Source organism: Leuresthes tenuis, unplaced genomic scaffold (genome assembly GCF_036924035.1).
Source record: "Leuresthes tenuis unplaced genomic scaffold, fLeuTen1.0.hap1 SCAF_5, whole genome shotgun sequence".
Lineage (NCBI taxonomy): Eukaryota > Metazoa > Chordata > Actinopteri > Atheriniformes > Atherinopsidae > Leuresthes > Leuresthes tenuis.
This window is the reverse complement of record NW_027325359.1, coordinates 30,522,852-30,542,083: the sequence shown is the minus strand read 5'-3', so window position 1 is coordinate 30,542,083 and position 19,232 is coordinate 30,522,852. Positions and strand designations below refer to the sequence as shown.

General features: G+C 40.2%; 1 protein-coding gene across 3 annotated transcripts in view; it reads left to right on the top strand.

Annotated features, from left to right (window-relative positions):
• The window catches only part of ppfibp2b (PPFIA binding protein 2b), a 93,864-nt gene continuing 74,632 nt past the window's right edge, over positions 1-19,232 (top strand). For 2 of the 3 annotated variants that reach the window (XM_072386616.1, XM_072386617.1), the window contains exon 1: positions 1-175. The gene's annotated coding sequence lies outside the window, so the exon portion shown is untranslated. The remainder of the gene's footprint in view (positions 176-19,232) is intronic. The other variant, XM_072386615.1, reaches the window with a different exon arrangement.

Below are 19,232 nucleotides of genomic sequence, written 5' to 3'. Positions count from 1 at the left end.
ACGAACACACAGAGTACAGGCGAGAGACAACTGTACATACTGGTCGGACAAGCTTTCTGTGAGTCACCGCCATGCCTCCTCGATCTTTTGCGTCAACTTTATTTTAACGTGTCTTCCACGAGCAGAAATTGCAGGATTTGTCCCGATAACGCTTCAGAGGAGTCGCATATTGTAAGTAATATGACTGCGAAAAGCAAATTACAGTGGAAGTTTCTCTAATAGCTACTGTGGTTGGAAAAAGTCATTTGAATTTGAGAATTGTAATGCCGCGTTAAAAACAAACAAACAAACAAAAAAAAACAGGTTAATTGTTGCTGGATTTAAAGAAGCGCATCAGACAAGTTCATGAAGCTGCTTTTCGAACTGAATTATTGGCTATCCTTGAAATTTACTTGTGATATTAGAAATTTAAAGGCTGTTAAAGCTGCTTTCTGTCTCTTATTTGTGGGTAAGTTTGTGGTTGGGTGGCTATTGCGCACTAGGAGAAATTATGTGGGATTAGACTTAAAGCGTCCAAATCTGTAAATGTGGAGTTTATCCAGTCACTTTACGTTACATCGTTTAATTGGAAGTGATATTGTGTAACATCTTACTGGCACATATAGATATACTGCAGCAATTTTGGCTTGTGTACACCCTCCAGCAAAGAAAACATTGTACTTTTTATTGTGACGGCGGTGTTTCTCCGCTTGCTCAGTCATGTGCTGTCAGCTCGGAGCGATTAAATGATGTTTAGTCGCACTGACACATGCTGTGTTAATGCAGATCATCAATTTCTGACAGCATGTGTAAACGGAGGAGGGAGGGGGAGAAAGAGGGGCTGCTGATCTGCTAATAGCAGAATATCAAGGCTGATGTGTGGCTCCCCCCTGCTTAAGCATCTGCTGCATCTAATGTTGGAGATCGAGAACACACACACACACACACACACATCACAGAAGGCCGACTTGAGAGAGCTGAAGGAGCCTCCTCTCAGTGAATACAGCAGGCCGGTGCCTCTTTTCTGTTGCAAATCTCATTTAAAAGGGAGTGAGTTGAAAGGCATCATTGCCACTGACGACAGTGAATTCATTAATGCAGCTCCGCTGGCACTTGGGTGGCATTACCACTTAAAAATCAGAGGAAATAAAAAAACAAAAAAAACAAAAACAAAACTGGAGCCACGGTGAAGAGGCCATTGATTTAAAAAAAAATCCCTAAATGGTAAAAAAAAAAAATGGTAGTTATAAAAGCGTTTACTTTGACAGAAGCATTCAGCGGCCTGTGGAGTAGGTTTTATGACTGGGCCATCCATATGCAGGCGCAGTAGATTAGCAGATGATGGCACTCATCCCTGTGATCAAAGCAGCCTGTTTAATTCCAAGGGCGTTCATTTTCTCTGTAGCCGCACAGTATCAGATGATTGCTCTGCCATCTTAACTACTGTTGCTCCTCACAAGTGTAGTTCACTGGGGGTAATCCACTGGTGTTCACGACGAGGAGAGACGCAGAAAAAGATGGAGAGACGTTGGCGAGAGTAAGGCAGAGGGATAGCAGTGAGAGAGGGATGGTAAGAAAAGCAGAAGAAATAATCCTCTGTTTGCTAACAGAGTGGAAGAAAAGATGGAGACAAAAAGAGAAAATGAACAAAAAAATGAAATAGATATAGTTTATTTGAGGTTATCTATGGTTGGCTGTCAAGGGAGGAAAGGAAATTAGAAAACGGTGGCAGAGACTAGCCGAGGATAGATGCTGTAGTTCCACTGCTGCCTGAAAGGAAATAAAAGAAGAAGTCGGTGCTTCTTGGCTGTTATGGTTTCCAGGAGAATGAAGCAGAATACTGTGAAAGTGAAGAAAAGGATTTAACTTTGTGTCTTTCAGACCTCACTTTGCATACGCTATTTGACTGTCTGCCACTGTAACCCAGAGCAGAAGCGTGCAAGGGATGATTTAAAGCTTTTTACATGTGAGAAAAGAAAGCAGAGTGCTGGTGGGAAGGCCACCGGTGTGTAAAATTATACATAAAATAATGTATCATAGTGAAGTGTCGTGGAACTTTGCAGAAGCTTTTAATCCCCCTGTGGAGCGCTGTCACTGTGTTGCCTGAGCTGCCTGTGTGGGACTTCTGGAGATCACTGAAAAGAATAAACGAAGAGGGAGAATTAAAAGGTTCCACCTGATCCTGTAGAGGAGACTTAGTTGCATAGAATTTGTCCTTATGGGAACTGGCACTAAGGAAATGTTTGACCTGTAAAGTGAACTTTGAGTTGTCTCTGATCTGCCAGCTGTTTGGATTCAGAAAAGAGGAGGCGTTCTTCAACACAGCTAAAATAAATGTAGATATATTAATGTTCCAAACTGAGTGAAATGACTCAGAAATATCTAATAGACAGTGAAATTCTCTAAAAGCTCAGGAGAGGTGCTTCTGCGCTTCATTTCTTACCTCCCTTAGCAGAGGATGCACTGGATCATCCTTTAGGAAACGGAAGGAGATAATTCTGTCTCACAGTTCCTTGGAGCAGCAACATTTAAAGAGACACGGCTATTTTCATACAGTCATACTCTCTGGGATTCATGTAGATAAATGTGTTGTTGTGAGAAGTCAGACTTAACGCAGCTCGGTCTACAATCTACATCTTCATGCCTGCTTCTTTGTCAGGACACAAACGGTTATACTGTTAGGTATGAGGAAGGGATGGTGGAAGATGCAGATTTGAGGCCATTAATGTAAGGTTAAGAAAGGCAAGTTTGTTAAATTAAAAAACAAGGTGATTCCAAATGCTTTACAGAGACATTAAAACAGTATAAATAAAAAGCATGATTTAAAATTTAAACAAAAGGAAAGAAATAAGAACAATAGATCAAATCAGAACAATAAAGATAAGATTGAATAAAAATGTAATAAAATTATATATGAAAGATAAGAATAAATAAACTGATAAAAATGTAAACATTGATAAAATCAGTAGTTAAAATGATGACGTTTTGAAACTCAAGCTCATTTGGAGCTTTATTCAAATGCAGCTGAAAATAGATGAGGGTTTCAGCTGATCTGAGGCTTTCTGGGAGTTTGTTCCAGACATGTGGAGCATAGAAGCTGAATGCAGCTTCTCCATGTCTGGTTCTGACTCTGGGAACTGATAAAAAACCGGATCCAGATGACCTGAGGGGTCTGGAAGGTTCATACTGGGTCAGGAGGTCACGGGTGTATTTTGGTCCTTGACCATTCAGAGCTTTATAGACCAGCATCAGAACTTTAAAGTCTATCCTCTGATGGACAGGCAGCCAGGGTAAAAACCTCAGAGCTGGACTGATGTGGTCCACTTTTGTAAGAGTCCTGCACAGTGTTTTCCCATCATTGCACTTTTCTGCTTCTTTCCCACTTATAAGTTATTACTTTTCTACTTCTTTTTCACCACAAGTAGGACCGAAGGTTCATGGTCGAGTCTAAAAACACATTGTTAGACAATCTACAGCCTGACAGCTTATACATTCTACTGTGACATCACTACATTTTGGACACATGAACATACCTGTTACATGTTTTCTGGTGGCTGCTTAAAACCTTCTAATTTATCAACCAAACCACACAGGATGAAGTCTCATGTGTAGTTTTTGTGGTTCATCTTTTGAACAGTTGTTTTCTGCATTGCAGCTTAGTGTAAGTGGTGTTCAGATCCTCTTTGCATTGTTGTTTTATTTTTTTGTAAGAGGTTGTCGATTACCTAAAAGTACTTATTTGACCTCATGACGTCTTCCTTCGAGGTTGAATTAAAGACATTTTTACCTTGCATAGAGTGTAGAGCAGAGTCTTTCCACCCTGAGAGGTACAACTGCAGGCAAAATCCACTTGCTGCTGATTCTGAACTACTTTAGTGGTTATTTACTTTGTGTGAAACTAATATTAAGACTGAAAGACCTCCATAACATCAGATCAAATGTGACATGTGAGGTTGGTCCTGCAGAAGCGCGTTACGTTTGTTTCATGGTTGTAGTTATAGTCAATAACCAATATCCCATAGACGGTGACGTCACCCACTGGTAAGTGAACTGAAGTGTGAAGTTTGGCATTAGGTTGTCACCTTCTCAGTGAGTCCGCACCATTTATACGGCAGTGCAATGAGCACCTCACTGAGAACTGTGCACACCATTTAAACAGTGTATCAGCCGGCACATGGGCCACATGCACTGCTCAGATCTAATAGTGCAAGCAGCATCTTGACCCACTCCGATCATACGGTTGATACAAATATAGTTTATTGGATGCCAAACAACAAGATGATATCAAGTGCATGAATAAAATCAGTGACTCTGCTGAATATCTTTCATTCCAGGCTGTATATTACCAGCAGACTTGTATTATTTTTCTCTGTGGTACAAATCTTATCAATGATTAATGACAAAATAATCATTAATCACCTGCAGTAATTGTCATTACTTCCAGTCAGCTCATGCACTGGTGAAGACAAGAGGAAGGGACCTGTTTTTTAGATCTGGAAGTGACCGTATTTGGACAAAAAGGTGGAGTTGGGGAGTAATCCTTGAAAGCTTATTGATAGTATGTATGTATCATTGAGGATGAATATTTATAAAGAAAATGGCCCTCTGGCACACTGATCAGAAGGAGTGAGTCTATCAAATTAAACTTTCGTAACTTGGAGGAAAGTTTTATTTTCTTCTTTTTTAATGAGAGAAGATCATGTTGCTCCATCTTTTGCTGTTGGGTGGTACAGTTTCTTTAACACGAGCTGGTTGAGGTCCACGTCTGTCGCTGTATCTCAATGTATGAACGCCGCTTAGGCAACACATTTTCTAATGCAGCTAACTCGCATTTCGGCTCTGGTTGTATTTACTCATCTCACTGGAAGCCATTTGTTTGGATGGAATGGAGGGACATTAGCTGCGCTGTTAACATAAAAGTGGAGATAAAAGCTTCTGTTATTTAATTTAGTTTCCATCAGTTCTTGCTCTGCAAAAACAGGGAAAGACTATGACTGTTGAATGACGTAGGACTTTTAAAGCTGAGCCAGCACGCATCATAGTTAATGTCCACTTTTCTGCATTATTGAAAGTAAGAACTGACTTTCAAAGGTCAGTGTAAACACTGCACAGCCAAAGCTGGCAAAAAACAAGTTATTTTGTTAACCATATTCAAAATTCAGTATATAAGCTGATTAATAATTGAGTTACTTTGTCAGTATTTGGTGGTTTAGTTGCATCCACACTAACACCCACAACACACTTGGTTTTGCCCTGAGAACTGGGAATGTGAGCATCTCTGAAGACAAAAAATCTCAGTCTGACTTGTCAGAAACGATGTCAAACCAACCAGCTGAGGCGCAGAGGAGAGAGGAGGTGAAGATGGAGGGCGGTATGAGGATGATTAAAGGAATGAGGGGAGCAGAGAACCCATGAAAGTGGAAAACGCGGATGTACAGTTTGAGAAAAGAGAGTAAGCGATCAGTGCTGGATTATTAGTGAGCGGAATGAAGTGGGAGGACACTTTGACAGCAGAGTTGCATATTAAGGTAATTATTTGTGGATAGAAACACACATTGGAGCATCATTGTTTTCTTATTTCACACTGCATTGCAGAAGTGGTTGAAATCTCTTGTTAAACGTGCCACCATTCTGCAGCGAGTGAATTAGTCAAACTTTTAGAAGGTCTCTTTGACCATCGTCCTTTAGCATCCTCAGTGAATCACCACGCAGGAAGTTGTTACTTTAGGAAAAACGAGTTCAAAAATCAACTTGGTGTCCTACGTCAACATAAAGTGAGCATCTTCAGATGTTTGTATGATGACATATGCGTATCTTCTCATTTCTTTAAGTAGTCTTGAGGAATAGTTCTCCGAGCTTCTTGAAGGACATTCCAAAGCTCTTCTTCAGATCCAAACAGCTTGAATAAGGGAAACTGGACTTCTTCTTGGATCTTGAAAACATTTCACGTCTCATATGAAAGGCTTCTTCAGTTCTAAACTAGTTGGTGGGGAGTATCGGCTTATAAACAGTAGAGGGGCTGAACCACCCGACCAACGTGGGGGTTGTTTAAGTCATTCTTACCTATAAGCTGTTTACCTGACTGAATGAGCAAGTTTGAGTGAAATGAGTGAAAAAACAGCCGATATCTAAAGAAAACTGTTTGAGAGACCTTCATAAAGTCTGGAAAATGCTGCTCAAGACCACTTTAAAAGATTTAAAGATTGTCAGACTCATTGGAAGCAAATCATGAATAAATGAGGGGAGGATTAAGGCTTTTTACTCAATTTAACTCACTGATTAATCAGTTGTACAGAGTTAAATCTAATGGAGCTGGAACATTTCTGCAAACTCCAGCTGGTTTGGGAGAGAGATGGGTCTGACTTGGTGTTCAGGAAGAAGTGTTTGTTTGTGTTGTTTTCTTCTCAGTTAGTGTGAGGACAGTGGTGGGGGTCAGTGTCTCCTCTCACAACTTTCCTGTACCCTAACACTATCAGAGCTGTGTGGGCCTGTGCAAACTACAGCTGTTTTCACACATGCTTTAAATGTTCTAGATGTGTTCTGTAGAGGTGATGAAAACGCAACTATCCACAGTATTTGTTCCAAACTTGTGATTTTCCACCCAAACTGCCAGAAAAATGTATTGCAGACAATGTGCTTACGAAGCAGCTTTTTTTCCGTTTGCAGGTAAAAGTATTCTTCACTTGTTCGTATTATACATGCGTGTTAGGACACGTGTTGCACTGTTGTGACAAGTAGCTTCATCTGCCATTCTTGACATTTTGTAAACAAAACGGAGATTTCCAAACCTGCACTTATTGTGTCACAACCTGCCTCCTGGGCCCTCCCTTGTGATTCACACTGAGAGTGAAGCTGCCGAAGAAAAACTCCCAGAGGAAAGAATATGTGTGAAGAGCAACTGTAGAAAGAGTCGTTTGATAAATCTTCATTTGGAAATAACCCATGTTTGTTTTACATCTTTACCATATGATCATCAATAATAAGTTTGTTTTTTTTTAACAATATTTTGGATTTCTAGAGAAAATAACTTAGTTACAGTGTGGTAAGGATTTGTGTTCTGTTTGCATGAATTACTGGCTCTGTGCAATATTAAATTAATATCTGGGTGTTTTTTTTTTTCTTTTTTAAAGTGTGATTGGGAGTCACAGAGGGACAAATTTTCATCATCTTAAACCACCGAAACATTAAATGTCATAGGTTTGAGTGAAATCAGCTTCATATTTGAATCGGGATCAGACAGATGTTTACTTCTTCACTATTTTCTCAGCTGAAGAAGGTCCGTGTTGCCATCTGACGGGTCAGCCTATCCTGCCGCTGGTCAGCTGCAGGTCTAATTCCAAAATACCAGCACATTTAAATCTTTGCAAATAGAATGCTACAAGTCTGACGCAAATCCCGGTGGACACAGAAGTACCCCACTTTGAAAAAACTCAATTATCGCTTAAAGAAGCTAACTCAGTTTGATTATTATAAGATGTATGTAGATGCATTGCTGTCTTTTCCAAAAAAATGGTGTGTTTCTATCTCTGCTTCTGTGCAGTGCAGATATAATCCTTATCTCAGCTCAGCGAACACCAGTATGAATAATCACTCCAAGAAACCTGGCCAAAGTCAGCATTTTAGCTGGATTTTATTTCAGCGCATTATGTGTCGCAGCTCTATCTTCTGTACCGCCAGAGTTTCCGATACGTGCTGCTTATACTGCAAGGCTGACCTCTGTGCTCGATTGTACGATGAACTTTGCTTCACATCTTTGTGTTATTGTTTAAATCAGGATGCGTTCACAAACGCACAAAAGGAAGAGTCATTTTCTTAAAGGGTGTTGTGATTCGGTACAGTTTTTGTCTTCATGCGTCAATTATCAGGGAAATTATGGGTTGTCAATGCACAAAAAGAAGTTTAATATCAGGCCCTGTGACTTGTTTTTCTGGTTTAAATGTGTTGAGACTGTGGTTCACACGATGCTCCCTCAAAACAAAATGGGGGTGAAAGTCAAATATGTTTTTAGTCCAACCCAAACAGATGGAGTTTCGTTTGTGGCTGTGATGTGATGCACAGGATTGTGTCTGCCTTAAAAGACAAATACACACACATCCCATGCTTCTGCGACTGTAACATTATCCTGTAATGTGATCGGTCACTGCTCTCCTCCAGATAGCTTGTTTGGAGGTTGTGACTCTGTAACCTTAGTCTCCCGTAGTCAAGGCGCCGTCCTCTGATGTGTAGCACTTCACTGTTTCGCCCAGCTCAACAGGCTTGACGGTCATTGTGAAGATAGCAGTTCTTACCACCCAGGTTGTGTTTTCACACTCAGTGGAAAATCTTTCTTTTTCGCTTGAATTTGGAAGGAGGGGGATGACAGTTGACTGCACTCACAAGGCTGCTGGCCAGAATCAGTGAGCCTCACGTGAATCCGCTGCCAAAGCACAGACATTTCAAGGTGTCTGCTGGTTTGCTCCGTTGGGGCTCCAGAACCAGGTGGCACAGGCTTTTACCATCATTGTTAATTTAGAAGAAAGCCACACTTATTTTCTTGTGTGATCTTCCCCCTGAACAAGACATTTGGCTTTGCATTTTAACTGGAAAAGAAGTTGATTGATCAGTTTTTGGGGTCATTATACTTGTCATTAGGTGTCCGACACAGTCTGGGATGCTTCGCCAAGTCTGAGAATGAGCTTGTTTTTGCTAACAAGAGGCAAAATAAAATCAGCATTGATGTGCTTCTTTTTAAGCATTTTGATTTGTATTTATACTTATATTTTGAATCTAGCAGTCATTCTATTGAAAATACTGAAATATTCCAACAGCTTTCAAACATCTCTTGCTTAGGCCTTGGAATTAAAGTTCATCTGCATGTTGATGATGCTCTGACTTCTACTGTGGCGCACATGTAAGCTTATTGTTTTAATGTTTTTGGTTATTTGGCATTACATTTGGTGCCAGGAGGATAAATCTTACTGACTTTCATGATAGCCTTACACGAACTTTAGCAACACGAGAACCACTTTTTCATGTCTTGAGTGAAATACCCAGAAAAGTTTTGAGTAGATTTCCGTGAAATTTGGCACTCCCACTGATGCCCTCCTCAGGTTCATATTTAATTTGTGTTTAGTATTTATTTGGCTAACATTCATCATCAGTAAGTAATGCCCTGGGATATTTTCATGCACTTACCCAAATGAGCCAGTTATTGTTACCCTTTCCTCTTAGATTTAAAATTTCCGTTGCTGTTTGGTTAAATTAAGGCACTAAAACTACATGGTTTGGTTCAGGAAAACATCATGATTTGGGAGAAAATGTCTTCTTTCCGCACTGGTTGTCGAGCTTTTGGTCGTGGAGGGTTAGGTGACAGCGGGGGTCGTATCGGGGTTTTTGCAATGTACTTTTTGCTTGTATTAAAATAGTCATATTCAGATATTTATTATGAAACTCTATCAATATTTACCTTAGAAGCAACAAAATGTCTACTTTCCTCTCCCTCTTGCATTCAGCTCTATGTCAGCTGTCGAATTATCTCTGGTTTATTCTACTGCTAAGTGAAAGGACTGTGGTTTAGTAGTCCCTAATTAGCTGTCCCTAAATTTGGAGCGCTTTCCTATCATGATAATTATGGTAATGCAGGATACAAGGTGTTACTTCTCTGTGACAAGGAGGGGGACGGTCTGCCACAGGAAGAAATTAGGTGCTTTATTTGGAAAAAAAAAGAGAAAAGAAGTTGAAAGGGGCTAAAATGTTGGTAAAATGTTGATGTTGGTGACATTGTTCCTCCTGCACTTTATGTATTGATTCAGTTTAAGTGTATAAACTGAAACAAGTGTATTGAAAAATTAATCATTCATATACAGAAAGTAGCCGGACTAAAGCAAAGCTAATATTTTTAATGATGCACCTCACCAAAATAAGTTTTACAGTGAACGTTTGTGCCTTTTTTATCTAACAAACGTGGAGGAAAATGTTGTCACTTGTTACAAACTGTATATGTACAGACACACGCATAACGCACATGTCAAAGGAAACCCAGAAAAGTTCTGCAGCGGCCCGACAGCTCTGGTTGGAAACAGTCTACAAAAATAAAAGCTAGCTGCAGAGTTTCAGCTGTGGAAACTCTTGCAGTTGTGCTTTAATAGCTTACATTTTAGTATCATCTCAGTCTTAAAGGTACACGGTAGAGCCCTGCGCGGGACTGTTTTCTTCATCCCGCTAAATTTCTGACCACTACCGCCCGCACCCGCCCTACTGGTAGGAACTTCTGAGGCAAACGGATGCACGTCACTCGTAGCTCACATAGAAAAGTATGATTGGCTTGAAACTTGTCACATGGAAATGGAAATGCCTTCAGGGCTCACAGAAAAATCAGTTGCGACAGGCTGATTACAACAGATTAAAACCACACATTCAGAGAATGGTCAAATTATCATATATTTGGCCTTTTTGGGGATTATTGATCGTACATCGTACACAGGGCAAAATCATCATACAAATACGATAATTATCGTACACGTGACCTGGCAACACTGACTCCCGATTCCTTTTTTTTTTTTTTTGCCGCCCGCGCCTGCCCACAGCAAAGTTCATACAGCCCGCTCCCGCGAGATTTGAGTTGGGTCTCGCGGGACCCGACGGGACCCAAGCCCAATGCAGCCCTCTAATACACGGGTGAAAAAATATCATCCTGGGGACTGAATGTTTCCTGACCGTCCAATTTATGTCTCATTCACAGTGTTGAACAGAGACCAAACAAAATGCCACTTTTGCTCCCAACCTGCTGAAAACATTGTAGTGAAAGCCATTAACGGACACCTTAAATCTCATGTGTTTGCTTGGTTCAGTTCTTTATATTAGTTCTTTGATTAGACCTAAAATGTCATACCTGAAAAATAGCACATTTCACCATGAATTCGGCTCACAGTACCAATAATGAGCTCCAGTGCCAACTGCTGAAAAGGTAATTCTTACAAAATCAACTTTAGTGTTAAAGGTTCAGGTACTCATAATGTCTTATGCCTTTTTAGAAACTTCAGTGTTACTTTAATACTGTCCTTTGTCCACTTATTTTCTGCTATGAGACAATGAATTGCTACCTTGTCACAGTACTTAAGCAGCTAATTTAGATGAGGACTTAATTTGTGTTAATACATAACAACATGCTTTGGTATAAGTTCCTCTTTGTGGTAAATAGTTTTTCTCATAACAACCAGAAGAGGTGTTTTCCCTTTTTAATATCGGTGTGTGTATGGATGTAATTGCATGTACACACACCTGTCAACAGCCTTGAAGGTTCGTGTTTCAGTTTGTCCCATCATGCTTTGCTCTGTCATCTCATCAGCTTCACTGCATACGGCAGAATGAGTCCACAAGCTAACTGCGCAGTTTCCTATTGGCCTTTTCTGTTGCCAGCGAAGTGCTGATTGGTTAGTTGCAGCTGTCACACGAGGCTGAGTGTCTTTAACATGTATGTATTAAGTGGTGTTGACACGTTGTTTTTGCAGCTCTGGCTTGCTGACTCTGGTCTTCGAGGCCTTTGAGTGCTCTGCTGGTTGCTGCCCCCGAGGCCATGTCAGACCTTCAGAGCAACGTGGAAATGAAACACGAGCTTCCTACAGAGTGACAAAACTCTGCAGATGTTCTTCCAGGTGTTGCTCCAAAGGAACTCTTTACTCTTTTTTTTTCTTTTTTTTTCTTTTGTTCCAGGCCAACATTTGGACAGAGTCACGAAAGGAACGCACAAGACATGCTTTTGTATGGTCATCCAGCTTGTTATGTATTAGGGGAAAGAATTTGTGTAACCAGGCCACCATCCGGTGATTATTTAAGTAGTAAAAATAAACAAAAAAGAGCCTCAAACACCAGTCAGTTAAAAAGGAGAACAAATTGATCTTGTGTTGCATCTCGTCGAAGAGATGGGAAAGTTTTCCAAGAATGAACCACCACCCTGTCTCTGCTCAAAGTTTGTGTTATGCAGCTACTTTATGCATCTCATGGTTTGCTTTATCGCTGTTTGGGCTTGAATTGTTTGTGTGTGTGTGCTTCGTTGATGTGTTTTGGAAGCTGTTTCTGGAACCAAGCTAAACAGACACACCCTATTGTTTGTAAGGCCCTGTTTTTATGGCATTCAGATTAATGCCAGAAATGAGGAATGCACAGAAATGATGTAGTAATGAGGTTTGTGTTTTCTTGAACATGGTTCTAAGAATGTTGTGGCTAACTTTTCTCCTGCACACGGCTGCTTTACCGGCCCTAAAAAGAAAACACTGGGATGACACAAGTGACTCAGCTGACGCTGTAGAAGGATTAGTTTTAAAGCTAGAAAACTTCAGTGAGACAAGTGGTGCTCTGCATGAAGATCTAACATTATGCAACTACTTGAAGGCACTTTTTGCTTTTTAATGGTTTAAAAGCTTCTAAGAAACAGAAGTTGTTGTATATGAGGCTGCGAGTGGTTAATTTGGTTTTATATCTCACAAACAGTTGAGATCTTTGACATTCAGGGGATAGAGATTGTGTCACAGTTGTATGTAATGAAATTCTTGTTTGTACTGTGAATTTACTTATTTCTTGAGCCAGAGAGTCTCTAAATGGACTCATAAACCATAAGCAAACACCAGTAAGTAGCTCTTCCTACTGAATACACTCAAAATGTGTTTAACAGATAAGGGATCAAAAAGAGACTAACTCCAATCTTAAGAGGCACTGCGGTAGAGAAATATAACTAATGGAAGCTGTGATTATTTTTACACTCTATTCATTTGACAGAACTTGTTTATGGCGTATAGGCCAATATGCAGTTTCATAGTAAGCTGGTTTGCATCGATGCTCAGAAAACACGTTGCTAATACTATTCAAACTTTATCATTCACCAGAATGATGTGGTCCAGGGCTTGCTTCCATCACTCCTGGGACGCTGGATACTTTGAATTTTTTAAGCTAATATCCATGTGATGGTTCTTCTCTTCATGGAAAACTTCCTCGGTTTCGCCTGCAGGCAGGAAAACGACAAGGAGACAAAAACACTTAGGGTTAGTGCACCAGCAGCAATAACAGAAGTTACTTCAATAAAGGTGCTTCACACCTGCCAGCCACTGTTGCACACTGCATGCAACAGATCATTCAAACTGAATAAACCGCGCACACGGACTGTGCACATTAGCACCGCTGCTGCTTTGTGTGTCCATCCGTTGATTTAGTTCCGATTTGTGCTGCGTCTCACCTCGCAAAAAACGCCGAAACAAATTGTTACAGAAATGCCCCATAGAGCACATTCAGTCTCCTTCAGGTTAACGGCACGTCGGAAAGGAGCTGGAAGCATTGTGCCGCCACACTTGGGAATTTTACTTGCCTCATATTTCGAACTCAACTCAACCTCAGTGAGAATCCACCCACTAGAGACTTGAATGCCTGGAAAATCAAGTTGAGATTTGAAAGAAAAAGCTGGGGAGACTCAACTCTGTGGCTCATAAATATTGAAAAATGCTCAACTGAATGTGCAGCAGGTTGTACGTTTTGGAGCGCTGCTAAACTGTCCTGAATAATTACCAACAAAATGTTGGCAGTGTCGCCTTAAGCTAATGCATCATTTTAATTGATTCATATGATTTAAATGAGCTTTTCTCTTTTTAAATCATCATGTGCACACATTTAAAAGTATAACTCTAAGATTTCTCTAAAGAGCTCTCCAGAAATTTGAGCCTTGACTTGAACTTGGTCCAAAAGATAAAAATAGCGCTGGTTTATTATTGCAGATGCATATTTGTCTTGGAGTGCAAACGGCAAGCCCCATAAACACAATTTAGTTTTCAGAGAAAAGAAGTGCTAAATGAAAGCTTGCATTGGGTTACAGAAGCCAGATGGGGGAACACATGACTTGGGTTCCTTTGTGATGCAACAGTAGAACCAGACATAAAACAATGTGCCCTTTTTGTTTTTGCTCCTCTCCGTACCGTGGACCTCCATCAGGAAGATGTATTTTAATCTCTAGAGAATTTAACTTCTCTAATACATACATAATGTACTTTATCAAGCGTCACACATCAGCCACGCAGCTGGAACAAAATCATGCTCTGTTCATACAGCTGCAGGAGTCACGTTACAACCATTCTGCTCAATGAATTTACAACCAAATATTTAATCACCCCTTGAGTTGACAAGCCCGAGGTTTAAAATGTCATCAGGAAGAGGAACAATGCAGAACTTGAGAGCCGGCTGTGCTCACGTGACTCTTACAGTGTTCTGTCTGACCAGCCTGCTTTCACTGCTGCTGCTCTGCAGCACTCTGCATCTGTGTGTGAATGTGCGTGACAAGGCCTGACGACATCTCTTGTCCAAGTCATTTTTCCCTGGTCATCATGCTCGACACTCGCACAGCCAACATCATGCAAGATGCAAGCGTTGCCATGAACTACAAACCACCAAACTACTGAGCCAGCGAGCTCCTGTGTTGAGACGGAAGATCTAAACATAGTTTGTGTACAGATAAGCCCTGACTTTGGGCTTCATCAGACAGTTTGTCATTGTTCTATAGACATTATTTACTTAGAAAATATAGAACCTGTGTAAATAAAGAAAATGCAAAAACTATGGACTGCTTTTTTTTCTTCCCTGTGTAACTTGACTATTTTTTTTTAAAAAGGTGGCATGAATAACACATCAGGCAATACAAACTGTTGCAGGCCTCAGGACAATATACACGCTGCTCCCACGCGGTTCAGGAAGGGTTTAAAGTACATGAAATTGAATTCAAGGTGTTATCCTCCATGTTTCTCAGTTCTCAGGAGTTTAAAAGAACATGCCCTAACCTGTCAGTATTATTTGGCAGTATGAGAGCGATTAGGCGGGTTTAATGTTGTGGCTAATCGGTTTGTTTTTGCTCTTAATACTTGCATCGGTTACGGTGGTAGGAAGGAAAGAAATGGGTGAAAAACGGTTTCAGATGCACCGAGAGAAGGAAGGGGGAGAAGAGAGGTAGATTTTCAGGCTGAACTCAAGGACAGAACAGGGAGCATCCTCAAATGTCAGTGGTCCTGTCGCATTGATGTTAATTGCTGAAGAATCTGGTGTTTCTTGTTGGCTCAACGCACACACACATAGTTGTATTCACCCTGTGTGACAGCAGGGCCCGGGGGGCTTAGGTCTGGCCTCTAGCTGGTGACACTAATCCAAACAGGCTAAGCCAAATGAGGAGAACGGTAAACTCTCACACACCTCTTTCCCTCTTGCTGTTTGTGTGTGTCTTGTTCTCTTTTTTCTTCCTCTATGTTAATGTTTAACTGCACCTGTCAGCAGTACAGGTTCACAAGCACTCCTGCTTTTCCTGCCCTCAGCGGCTCTCAGATGACCCTCTGGAAGGTTTTAGTGATGTGCAACGTCAAAATTTTCAAGGCTCGAGATTTCCCACTTTGCAAAACACTGTCAGAAATATGACAAGTAGTTGCAACTTTATATTTAATCCTGACTTTCTCTCTCTGTGCTACTGGTAAGTCGAGGAGAAATGTTTGACTTGACCTTTTTCATTTTAAGTTTTGGTCAGGCAGTGGCTGCTATAATGTGTTACTCTTACATAACTGTAAGTACCTCTTCTTTTGAGTAGACTCATCATTTGCATACATTATGCATGCTTTGTCCAAAGCCTGTACTTATGCAAACACCCTGGGATGATGTTTCCAAGCTTCCGGTCTTGTTCGGCAAATTGGTGAACAAACTGCACATTTGCTTTACTTTAACTGTTACTTTTAACTGTCCAGCACAAAGTTTCCCTTATTTTCCCTTATATTTTACTTATAATCAATGGTCAACCTATCTTTCATTTGCATTAAGAGTAAAACTGTTGTACACACGTCTGTAGAAGATAGTCAGAATAGATTATTGAATTTGATTAGCAACAGGTTCTCAAAAACTGTTTTTTTATTTTATTTTGATGAATACGTCTTGAGTTCCAAGTTTAATGGGCCTCTTTACACTGCACAGAAGTTTGTTTTATATCAACATTAATCTCTCAGAGCTCTTTCCTCCAGTAGCAACGATGGTCCTGATAAATGCTTTGATACTTAAAGAAACACAAAAACTAAACTGTTTCTCTATTTAATCCTTGTTTTCCCTTTTAAATGAACACACTCACCAAACGAGTTCCTCTCGTTCTGTTAATCTTCTGAATTGAGGATTTTTCTCTGACTTGTTCATCTCCAAAGTAGTTAGCAGAGATGCAGTTAAGATGGAATAAGTTTGTGTTGTATTGCATGTCAATTTGAGTTTGTGCCGAGTCGTTTCTGTGTGTTGGATGAATTCAAACTGTTTTCTTTTCACAGTTCAACATGGCAGCTCTTCTTTCACATTGCTGTAGGTCGTTGCATGTTGTAGTCATTTCTCTCCCTTCTGCAGACGGGTTAGCTTACTTGTTCCTTAAAATTGCTGCTATACAGCTCTCGCTTGTGTTTAATGCTCAAAGTTTGTAGTTCAGTTGACAAACTGTTCAGGTCACAGAGAGAGCAACGTGCTACTTTTCTCTGCTGCATCGCGCTCATCTTCTAAACTTTAGTCCCACTGTCACCAAAAGGTTTGCCATCTGGAGCGCCGCCTTTTCCCTAATAAGGATAAGACTACTGAATTAAACTTTATTTGATTGTAAGTCAAGCATGTTTTGGTTTTCGTACGGCTTTCCAGACAAATCAAAGAATTTCCAGTTTCTCTGGAAATCCATGGTGGACATTTTTCATTGTTTTCTGATCATTTTTCAAAGATTTTTCTTGATTCATTGGAAAATACTTGCAGATTAACTAAAGTTGAAGCCTCTGTGAAAGTCGAGCTGATACAGATGTTCTCTTTTTGATGATTTAACGCTGAAATAGGGGATATTTCACAGTAAAGCAAGTTAATGTGATATTATGACAAGACCCTACACTGAACATTCACAACAAAAATATGCAGTCTTTTACCACTTAAAATATTAACCTAAATTCATATGTTTCACCTCTATTAGTTCGTATATCAAAATGATTTGCTTGCTTCAGTATGTTCTTTATTTGCTGTATTTTGCTAAAGTGTTCTGGAAATGACAAACTTGCAGAATTGTACATGTTTTTAAAACAATTATAATCCACTGTGTTGGGTGCCATGTTCACATTGCTGTGTTTTGAATCAAAACAGTAATACAGCAGCATTTATTCTGTTAATGTGTCCAGACTTACTGCTACTTTTGTCATGTTAAGCTGTTCTGGGTAATTTAGCCAAGCTTAGCTGGAAAGTTCATACTAATTAGTTCAGGGAAATTGTATTATGTGTCATAGTTACGGTCTTTGCTTTAATAATCATCCCAAATTGTTTCGTTTACACACTTTTATTTTTCCCCTCTACAGCCGCTCTGCCTCTGAGACATTTGTAGAGCACAAGCCACAATCTGGACTCAATTAGTTGTCAAAGCAACATCTTTAGCAGAGATTCTCTGGAGTTGGCACCAGGGAAATTAATCTGAAACGGAGTGTTTCGCTGACTTGTGGCCCAGTTGTGTGTCTGTGTGTCTCCATCCTCTTCTGATTACAGTAAGTCAGCTTGATGATTAGTAATAAGCTGTGCTTATGATACCAGTCAAAGTGTCTTACATCAATCCGCTCTGTGTCAACTCTTGTGAGCTCTGCTGTTTGCTTTTGTTGGAGGGCGCTCTGCCATGTGGGTGAAACCTTTTAACCCTGTCTCTTTATAGTTGATCTCGTCTTCACTTGGCTCTGACTCTTCTTCTCTGTCTTTCTATCTCTGTATTCTAATTTCTCTCATTGTATGAATAATGGTGTAGACTTGTTAGTGCTTATTCTAAAAATGGATTTCATTAGTCTGGAAAGTTGCCTAAAATCCAAAGTTTGGCAGTTAAATACCACTGGATAAATGGAGTTTTGGCCTTTTTGATGATGTGGAAACCTGTTCAGGGTGTAACCCGCCTGTTGCCCGATGGTGGCTGGATGGTCTCCTGCCCGTGACCCTGAATCAGGTTAAATGAGTTTAGAAAACTGGTGGGTTCTCACCTTCCCATTTGCTCTATTTCCATTTCCAAGTTTTTCATTAAACCTGCACTTAATGTAACGCAGCACAGAGACTCAAGCTAGGTTCACACTTCAGGCAAAAGTGGCCCAAATCTGATTTTTCTTTTTGCCCATTTGTGACCTATATCTGGACAGTCTGAGCAGCACAAATCAGACCCAGACCACCTTAAAATGTGGTCCTAAATCTGATGCATATTTGATGTTTTTCCTGTCGCATTTCATCCAATTTTTATGTCACTGAAGTGAGACGGGTGCCACAACTATGCACCAGAGGAGGCAGGATGTGGCAAAATCAAATGTAAACGATGGGCAAAACAAGCATGGCAGACACCATCACGCATCATTAAAATTTGTGCTTTCTTTTTTCTCGACCCTCTTCTTCCCTTTATCACTTGGTCATAATTTCATCAGCTCTGATTGTACAACAACTTCAGAACTGATGCACACACGCTGACATGTGGAGCCTCCATATTTCCTTATGTAAACACAGCGTGTTGCGTCTTCTTCTATGCTTGTGGGTCACTTTATGGCCGTAGACTGTTCAAACTGAGGGCGGTTGCATTTAAATTATAATATGAACAACCACGCAAAAAAAAAGCCTTTGGCTGTCTTGAATATTTTCATGGCCCCATAGGTTTATATTAAGCGATCATAGTTTATTATTTTATCTTAGTTTCTGAGAAGAAGCTGTTTTTCTTTTAATTTTGAAGCATGTATGGGTCTAAATACTGCAGTAGAGAAGTGCTTTTGGTGCACCTGCTATGGAAAGCAAGTTTGAAAGATAATTCCCTTCAGTGTTTGCTTACTTGACAGAATTTTAAGCCTTTTCTTTAAGATCTTTCTTGCTTAAAAAAGTAGTTTACCTCCAAAATTTTATATGCTCAAGCTTGTAGCATCTATTAAAGAACCAAATACTTTGCAACACGGCCCAGAAATGCTCCAGTATTTATGTGATGTACAGTGTTCTTGGTAGGAAAATTGAAGGACTTCTCCCTACTTTGAACCTGCGAGTTAAATTCAAGTCATTCATTACGCTGGCTTTTGACCATAAAAAAAGCTTCAGCTCACACAACAAAAAAAGGCACACTTCTTCTCCAGGTGTACTCCACTGATCTTTTCTGTTTGTTCCCTTGAGCGAGTTGTTACACTAATGATCTCTGCAGTCAGGCAGCTCAGCAACTGAGATGACAAGAATGTGGAGGTTAAAGATACCTGCCAGGTGTGAAGGTG